This window comes from Theropithecus gelada, chromosome 4, assembly GCF_003255815.1.
Source record: "Theropithecus gelada isolate Dixy chromosome 4, Tgel_1.0, whole genome shotgun sequence".
NCBI lineage: Eukaryota > Metazoa > Chordata > Mammalia > Primates > Cercopithecidae > Theropithecus > Theropithecus gelada.
This window is the reverse complement of record NC_037671.1, coordinates 138,693,901-138,703,682: the sequence shown is the minus strand read 5'-3', so window position 1 is coordinate 138,703,682 and position 9,782 is coordinate 138,693,901. Positions and strand designations below refer to the sequence as shown.

The 9,782-nt window shown below is 37.9% G+C and overlaps 1 protein-coding gene across 1 annotated transcript in view; it reads left to right on the top strand.

Moving 5' to 3' along the window:
- HS3ST5 (heparan sulfate-glucosamine 3-sulfotransferase 5) overlaps positions 1 to 9,782 on the top strand; it is a 294,541-nt gene that overhangs the window by 265,088 nt on the left and 19,671 nt on the right. The gene's annotated exons all lie outside the window — the stretch shown is intronic.

The window sequence follows — 9,782 nt, the reverse complement described above, 5'->3', positions numbered from 1 at the left end:
ATGCAGATAGTGAACTGGCAGATCAATCCTAAGAAACAAACTAGAATGCAGTCCAGAGAGATGAAAAGATAGAAAGCATGAAACATAGGTCATTATAAAGGCTAGTGTAAGAAGATTAAGCATATATCTAATCAGAGTTTCAGGAGGAGATAATAGAGATAATGGAGAAGAGGAATACTCAATGGGATGATAAGAATTTCCCCCAATTTTTAAAAGATACCAATCTTAGAACTGGGAAACCTAGTGGATCCCAAACAAGATAAATGAAAAGATTTCTACGCCAAGACATATTAAAGAAAAGCTGTAGAACACCAAAGTAAAAGAGAAGATCTTAAAAGTAGAAAAAGTGAAAAGAGAGATTGCTTTCAAAGTACAAATAGTTAGCCTGCTTATAAACTGCTTTTTTGATATGTAAATCTTCTACCACCCAGAGCTATCTCCTTAATGACCTGAAGCTGTCTCTTCCACCTCAAAGGAGGCAGCCTGAGTTCCACTCATCCCCAACCCCCACTCCCCCACTCCCATCCCATCTCCTGTCTTCTTACCACCTTCTTGTTCTTTTGTCTCCCAGGCTCCGTGGGAGGGTAAGGGACTAATTTTGATAGGTGCTTTACCCAATTTGTAAAACTACCTCCTGTCCTGGAGATTCAAAGTTTGTTTCTTCTCCATAAAGTGCCAATTAATAAACCAGATGGCCTGATTACATTGACCAAGCCCCTTCTTGTTTTTTGTAATTTTCCACTTCCCTGACTCTCTTGGACCTGCCACTGGTTTCTCCCTCCCTGTTTCATCAGTCTCTCTTTAAACCACCATCACCTCTACACGATTGAAGTTGAGCTCAGTTTTATACTTGTTATAAATAAAGTTTCTGTGCTGCAAAAGAAATAACACTCAAATATAAAATTTTCTTTTTAATTCTCAGCAAGGCAATGTACTTCTACAGAAGGGTGCGCCCTTACAGATGGAGCAATGATGAGTGCCCACTTGACAAGGGAGGGGATTCTTATCCCTGACACAGGTGGCCCCTGCTGCTGTGTCGTTCCCCTATTGGCTAGAGTTAGACCGCACAGGCTAAACTAGTTCCAATTGGCTAATTTAAAGAGAGTGACGGAGTGAGTATGGTTTGGCAGGAAAAAGAGCAGGTAATCGGAATGAGTCAGGATGGAGCGGGTAATCAAAAAAGGTTGCTTTATGAGGAAGTTACGTTTAAAAGTAGAAGGCAAAGAATTGAACATACTGACATATTGATTATTTGAAGAGAAATTTAGAACTCATATCTAACATACTGAAATCTCTCTCCACTACTGCAGTAGTATTACTGAATAGAAACTGTCTTTACCACCTTTAACTAGTGTCTGGCTTTGTTTTTCTTTAACACCCCTCAATAAATGCAAACTTTATTCTGATATCTCAATACATTTCCCTGGTCCCCATGAAGGTGTTTTGCCTCCTGGATACTGACTCTTCTTTACAAATATGTGTCTTAAATATTTTGCAGGCAATTACTAACCGAGGAGGTCTTTATTGAACACTAAATATCTTAAAATCCAGTTAAGAAAAAGAGACTAAGATTAATTTTTTAAGGAGAAAATTTTAGTAACTTACTCTTTTGAAACCAGCTTCAACTCACTACTAGTCTCAAGAGCTGATCATCAGGATGATCTTTCAAGGATTAGTTCATCCTAATGAACACAGCTCAAAGAAAGAAGTCCTACATATTTTTGCCTTTGGGAATGAGAAGAAATTAAGGAAAATATTTCTGCATTTGGTTTGAAATGTCACAATTTTTGTTTGCTGAATGGAAGGAAATTCTACCTCTGGCAGAAGGAAAATGAAAGAGCTGAGATGCAAGAAGGAATAGTGTGACACAAACTAGATTAGTGGTTGCCAAGGGCTGGGAGGGAAAAATGGAGAAATGGGGTGGACTGCTAAAGGGTACACTGTTTTTTGGGGGATGATGAAAACGTAAATGTAAAGTAGATTGTGGTGATGATTGCACAATACTGTGAATATATTAAAATGTAGGTATACTTTTAAATGGGTGAGTTGCATGTGAATTATATCTCAATAAAGCTGAGACCAATAAAAAAGGAATAGTGAGCAACAGTATTGATAAATGTGGATAAATCTAGAACAAATACTGTCTAAAACAGAAATAAAAATAATGTCCCATATAGGGGGATTTGGAGAATCAGTCTATAATGAAATTTCTGCTTAAAAAAATGTGCATATTAGTGAAGAGGAGATATTGGAATAGGTGTACTAATTCTACCGTTGTCAGTCTCAGAAATTATCCAGGCAACTAGTTTATTTCCTCTTTTGCTAGCCTTGATAAATCTATTATAATCCTTCTCATCCTAGCATGATGTTTTATAAGAGGAACCATTGTTCCATCCAGAGAAAGTGAGAAAGACTATTAACACTTGTTAATTTCAAATTATTTGACACCTCTTTCATTTCTTCTAAGTTCTGTACTTTCACAAAAATTACTTCAGCTCTTTCTTAAAATTTGTTTGTGCATACATTGTTTTACTGTGCTTCACTTTATTCTGCTTCACAGATACTGCTTGCTTTTTTTTTTTTTTGTAATTGAAGATGTGTTGCAACCCTGCATTGAGCAAGTCTACTAGCACCATTTCTCCAAAGGCATGAGCTCATTTCGTGTCTCTGTGCCACATTTGGGTAATTCTCCCAGTATTTTAAACTTTTTCATTATTATGTCTGTTATGGTGATCTGTGATCGGTGATCTTTGATGTTACTACTGTAATTATTTTGGGCACCATAAACTACACCCACATTAGACAGCAGACTTGATCAATAAATGTGTGTGCTCTGTCTGCTCCACCAACCAGCTGTTCTTGTCTTTCTTCCTCTCCTCAGGCCTCCCGATTGCCTGAGACACAGCAATATTGCAAGTGGACCAGTTAATAGTCCTACAATGGCCTCTACATCTTCATATTAGAGTCACACATCTCTCGCTTTATTTTTTATTACTTTTGTTGTAATTTCAGCTTTTATTTTAGATTCAGGGGGTACGTGTGCAAGTTTGTTACCTGGGTATATTGTACTCTGAACTCTAGGGTACAAATGGTCCCATCACCCAGGTACTGACCATAATACCCAATAGTTAGTTTTTCAATCCTTGCCCCTTCTCTCCCTCCTACCTCTAGTAGTCTGCAGTGTCTATTGTTCCTATGTTTATGTCCTTGGGTGCTCAATGTTTAGCTCCCACTTATAAGTAAGACATACAGTATTTGGTTTTCTATTCCTGCATTAAGTCAGTTAGGATAATGGCCTCCAGCTGCACCCAAATTGCTGCAAAGAACATGATTTCATTTTTTATGACTGCATACTATTCCATAGTGTATATGCACCACATTTTCTTTATCCAGTCTGCCACTGATGGGCACCTAGGTTGATTCCATGTCTTTGCTATTGTGAATAGTGCTGCAATAAACATATGAGTACACATTTCTTTTGGTAGAACAATTTAATTTCTTTTGGATATATACCCAGTAATAGGATTGCTGGGTCAAATGGTAGTTCCTGTTTTATGTTCTGTGATGTCTCTCACTTTAAATAAAAAGTGTTTTAAACATATGTGTAAATATCACATCTGTTTACAGCATTGTTTATTGAACGTGTTTAAGCTTATTGTTGAGACCTACTGTTTATTTAAAAAGGCTGCTTTCAAAAGATTACTGTTCATTGACAGTGCACCTAATCACCCTAGAGTCCTGATGGAGATGTACAAGGAGATTAATATCACTTTCATGCCTTCTATTACATTATCCATTCTACAGTACATGGATCAAGGAATAATTTCAACTTTCAAGTCTTATTATTTAAGCAATACATTGTAAGATGAACGCGGTAGCTCACACCTCTAATCCCAGCACTTTGGGAGGCTGAGGTAGGCAGATCACCTGAGTTCAGGAATTTGAGACCAGCCTGACCAACAGGGAGAAACCCCATCTCTACTAAAAAAACACAAAATTAGCCAGGCGTGGTGAAACATGCCTGTAATCCCAGCTATTCGGGAGGCTAAGGCAGGAGAATCGCTTGAACCTGGGAGGCGGAGGTTGCAGTGAGCTGAGATCCTGCCATTGCACTCTGGCCTGGGTAACAAGAGCCAAAACTCCGTCTCAAAAAAAAAGAAAAGAAATATATATATGTGTGTGTGTGTGTGTGTGTGTGTGTGTGTGTATTTCCTGAGGCTATAGCTCCCACTGTGATTCCTCTCACAGATCTGAGCAAAGCAAATTGAAAACCTTCTGGAAAAGATTCACCATTCTAGCTGCTATTAAGAACTTCTGTGATTCATGAAAGGTGATCAAACTATCAACCTTAACAGATGTTTGGCAGATGTGGATATCAACCTTCATGAATGACTTTGGCAACTTCAAGACTTCAGTGGAGGAAGTAACTACAGATGTGGTAGAAATAGCAAGAGAATTAGTGGAACCTGAAGACATGACTGAATTGCTGCAATCTCATGATCAAACTTGAAAGGATGAGGAGTTGCTTCTTATGGCTGAGCAAAGAAAATGGTTTCTTGAAATGGAATTTACTCCTGGTGAAGATGCTGTGAACATTGTTGAGATGACAACAGTGGGTTTAGAATATTACATGAACTTCACTGATAAAGTAGAGACACACTTTGAGAGGACTGACTACAATTTTGAAGTAAATTCTACTGTGGTTAAAATGCTGTCAAATAATATTGCATCCCGCCGAAAACTCTTTCATAAAAAGAAGAGTCAATCAATGTGGCAAATCATTGCTGTCTTAACTTAAGAAATTGCCACAGCTGCCCCAACTTTGATAACCACCACCCTAGTTAGTAGCCATCAACATCGAGGCAATGCCCTCCACCAACAAAAGGATTACAACTCACTGAAGGCCCAGTTGATCATTAGCATTTTTTTAGCAATACAATATTTTAAAATTAAGGCATGTACACTATTTTTTAGAACACTATACTATAATAATGCTATTACACACTCAATAGACTACAATATAGTGTAAACATAACTTTTATACGCTTGGGAAACCAAATGATCTGTGTGACTCACTTTACTGTGATTTTTGCTTTATTGAGGTGCTCTGGAACCAAATCCACAACATCTCCAACGTGTGCCTATACTACTCAAGGATTAGATTTGCACTAATGAATGCGTATCCAGTCCTAGAACCAAATAATGACAAATCTTCATAAAAAGGGGATGAATGTACCCAGCACAAACACTGAAGGTCAATACAGCTAGACTGTATTTTGAACTCTGCCAGTTATAGGTGCTAGGTAGACCGGGGCACTACACCTTAATGAGGCCTTGGCTTCCTCATCTATAGAATGGAGAATAAAAGAGTCTTGTGTCCCTTATATTTTTGTTGTGAAAGTCCAATAAAATGTTTAAACTGGTCCTTTAAAAACTGAAAAGCGCTATACAAATGGATAGTATTTTGAAAACTGTTCGCCGGGCATGGCGGCTTATGCCTGTAATCTCAGCACTTTGGGAGGCTGAGGCAGGTGGATCATCTGAGGTCAGGAGTTCGAGATCTGCCTGGCCAACATGGTGAAACCCCATCTCTACTAAAAGAAACACAAAAGTTAGCTGGGCGTGGTGGCGCATGCTTGTAGTTCCAGCTACTTGCGAGGCTGAGGCAGGAGAATTGCTTGAACCTGGGAGGTGGAGGTTGCAGTGAGCAGAGATCATGCCAATGCACTCCAGCCTGGGTGACAGAGCGAGACCCCGTCTCACAGAAAAAAAAAGAAAGAAAGAAAGAAAGAAAACTGTGTGTTTATGGTTATTAAGTGAACAGTAGGTTATCTGTCTGTAAAGTTTTCAGGAGGTTATACTTACACAAATTTGCTAAAATTTTATATTAAACATGTTAAATTTTCTGGATCTAACTTGGTAATTTGAATATGATACATTCGTATTTCTGCACAGTCTACTAATGGTTTAATTCTTCACATAAAATATTTAATGTTAAAAATCAGCATTCATCATCAGTCATTATGAAAGAAATATATGGCATAGTGTTATGGAAATTAAAAAGGAGAAAAAGTCACTGCAGAGAGAGGTTAATGAAAACTACAATGAAATGAAGCTTGATGATAAAAATACCATCATACTTTTAATGTATTTATGGCATTAAAAGTCATTTTATATATATAAATATATATATAATTAATTATATATATATAAATAAATATATAAATATATATAATAATTTTATAAATAATTTTATATGTATATTTCTTTGGTCTTCATTATAAACAAAAACAAAACTTGATGTAAATAAAATTTAAAAGTTGGCTTTCTGTCTGGTAGTGAATACTACCTTTGATTTTAAAATAGATACCTTCAACTGTTAACGGATATGACAAGTAGAACTAATATTACTATAAAACTGATGTTTGCTACATGGAGCAGAGGGAAGAGCTTAATCCAGTTAACTGGAACTCTTTAACTGCAGGAGCCTATATCTCTAGAATGATGTTTGGACCGTGTATATTAACTTAATTAACTATATAATTGTTACCTCTGCAACTCACACTTTTCTATATAAATACAAGATTAAAGAAGGAAAGATTCTGCTTCTGAACTCACTAGCAGGTCAAATTTACTAAACTAACAACTGTTTAATGCAGTGAAAAGAAATTTGGGGGAAGAGTGGATAAACATTAGTTTATCCCTTCTATAAACATTAGTTATCTATACCAGTGAGACACTGGGATTAAGAGTAATTGGGATTCCAGGCCCAAGCAAAATTCAGTTCCCATATTTTTTCTTAAGACATCATTCTACTAAATGAGACCCCAGAACAGAAGCAGAATTAACCGGCTCCTTTTAAGTCTGGTAATTACAAATGCAAAATGAGTATCTTCCTGCAGACAGAGAGCCAGAGGACTACTCAAGCTAACGCAATAATGGGGGCTGTGATAAATAATCTATGCCTGATATGGAAAGCTGAATGGAGGAAAGAAACGAAGAACCCATATGAAAATCTGGAATTTGCTCAAAGCTACTCCCGCCAAAACTCCAGGGAGGATAAGCAGTATTCCACCGTGCAGTTCTGTATAATTTATCAACCTTTTTCCTTTTCATTTCTAACATTGATCCTTTATGGTTAACTGAAGAAACATAGAGCTAAATAGCTTCCTTAGCCATTTGATAGAGCAATTATGAGCATCCTGACTGATAGACTTTCTGCTTAATCTACTAACAAATGGTGTCCATTTTCCTCTTAATCTCTACCCCATCTCCACATTCGACTTGACACATGCACAACACTGCTTTTTGTGCCCTGTTCCTGTGCCCCTCTTCATTTGTTTCTTTCTCATTACAGCTCTCTTATGTGATTATTGTTACAGAAGGAAAACGAATTCTTTATGACAATTTTCCTCAGCTGTCCTTGGTTAATTTTTTCAAAATGTGATTTCTATGGGCTCCCTGACAACAGTGCAGATTGAAAGCTCATCAGTACAATCTTTCTTAAGTATCGGTTTCTTTTCTAAGAAATTTTATGTCTTAGGACAAGAGGATTGTTTCTCCCAGTAATAGGCAGTATGATGTGGTGCAGCCATCTTTAAAGAGGTCAGGACTGCTTAAAACTGGGGGCTATGAAGACGTTAAAAATTAAAATGTACCTCAGGCACGAATTTCCCACCACAATGCAGTTGTCTTTACTTCCTTCTGCATTCATCTCTCATTATAAGAACATTCATTTTTCCCTAGAATAAGAGAATTTGGGGCCCAGAGGGATTGCTGAACTCATTCCTTCTCAGGCGTTTGTTTCTAGGATGAAAAAACAGAAGATCAGGGGGTTAAGTGGTTTACACAAAGTCACACAGCAGCAGGGTAACATAGTTTGAGCTTCCTGTTTTGTTTTTCCCTTGAAGGGAACATGCAATGGAGAAATAATTTCCTACCCCACAGAAGGAGCAAATGTCCTCAGATATCTGCATTTTCTTACCTGTTTGATAGAGATACTGTCCCTTCACCTCACAGGATTTCCCCCACTAATCTATTGTGACGAAACCCTTTCTTCTCGGGGCGTGTGTGTGTGTGTGTGTCTCAAGCACTACCTTGTGTGGCACATTCTCTGCTATGGTTATTGTACTTAGGTCTCTAAGGCTTTATGGAGAGCTACCATGTTCTCGAAGGCAGACACCATTTTCAGTGTTGGTTACCCAAGGAAGAGATGAGCCTCAGGGAAGACCACAGAACTGAGAGGGAGAAATAAAAGGGAGTGAAAATCCCAACTCTGTAAAAAGATGTGAAGGGTTGTGTTCCTGTGTGATGGAGTTAAGACAGTGTCTGTCTCGTACAGTTCAGTGTCGGAAGAAGAAAGGAGGAACCACTGTGAAGAGCCACGGCCTCCACACAAGTAATCTATCCTGAAAGACCAAAAAGTCCGGCTGCAGAATCAGGCACATAATTGGTGGGGCCCAGGGCAAAATAAAAATGCAGGGAATTCTAAGACAGCGACGACAGAGCATTAAACCAAGCACAGGGCCTTTCTGATCACAGAGTCCCCATGTAAATGCACAGGTACCAGCTCATGTCTCACCACAAGTAGTTACTTAGTAATGTCCGGTCTACACATACCCAGTGAAGTCTTCACTTGCATGTGGTTTTTGAAGAAAAGAGTCTTGTTGAAGGAAGAGTTGTGCTTTTTGGTATAGTAGTTTGATTGTGCCTACTTGGGCAGGAGGCAAGGACTCTTCAAGGCTGATTTTAGGGTCAGGAGGTGAGATTCCAAAGTGCAGCAGATCCCGCCTTTGTAGGGATTCTTCCTTCACTGCCAATCTAAGAGAATCAGAGGCTACAGCCACACCCCCCGAATGCGCCTGAACTCTCATAAGAGGATCCAAGCTCTATGTTTAGTAGATGATGCAGTTTCCTTAGATGTATACCAAGAGTTGAACAGTAGAAAACTACAAAAGTAATGAGGCAGAATCTAGGTCTGTTGTCCATATTATTTCCAGCATCTGCAGTTCCTGATGCATGGTAGTCCTCAGTAACTATTTGTTGATGACTGGTAACAGGTGGTTATCTTAGTGTTGAAATTGGGTGGAGTCCTTCTGGCCCTAAAAGGAAAATCAGAGATTTAGAGAAGAAAGGTGTCTCTGGTAATAAAAAGAAAAAAGTTTTCAAGCATGTTAAGAATGCTAATTTTAATACTGCAATTTAAGAAAATGTTAGCATGCCTAAGAAGGGGAGACTTTTAGTATCATGTTGCATACAAGTTAATTATATATTATTTTATAGGTTTATTAAATCCTTATAAAATTTCCTAAGATTTTAAGGTGTACTTTTGCTATCAATGTTACTTAAGAATAATATCTCAGCAGTCTTTTCTTTTTAGGTTATTTTATTTAGAGAACATAGTCAGTGGCAGGGTATAGTGAGAAGCAAAAAAGCTGGGAAGAAAGACTTAGAAAAGTCAAAAAAGAAAGAAAAGGATCACAAGGGTCTCAGAAATGAAAATAGGCCCCTGTAAAAAGGCAGAATGAAGAGGGAGGCTAAAAACAGAAGGTGAGAGGTAGGCCCCCCTCTTTTTTAAAAGAGTTCTTGGGCACCATACTGCACACTTGATTGGAACTTGGGAAAGACCTGATTATTGAATGTGCAAAAGAAAAATAAATGGGGTATAATCAGTGGTATCCTGGTAAATACTTAACAACTCGCTCTTGGGGAGAGGGGTATGATTTGTAGTATTTGTCAATTTCTTTTTTTTTTTTTTTTTTTTTTTTTTTTTTTTTTTTTTT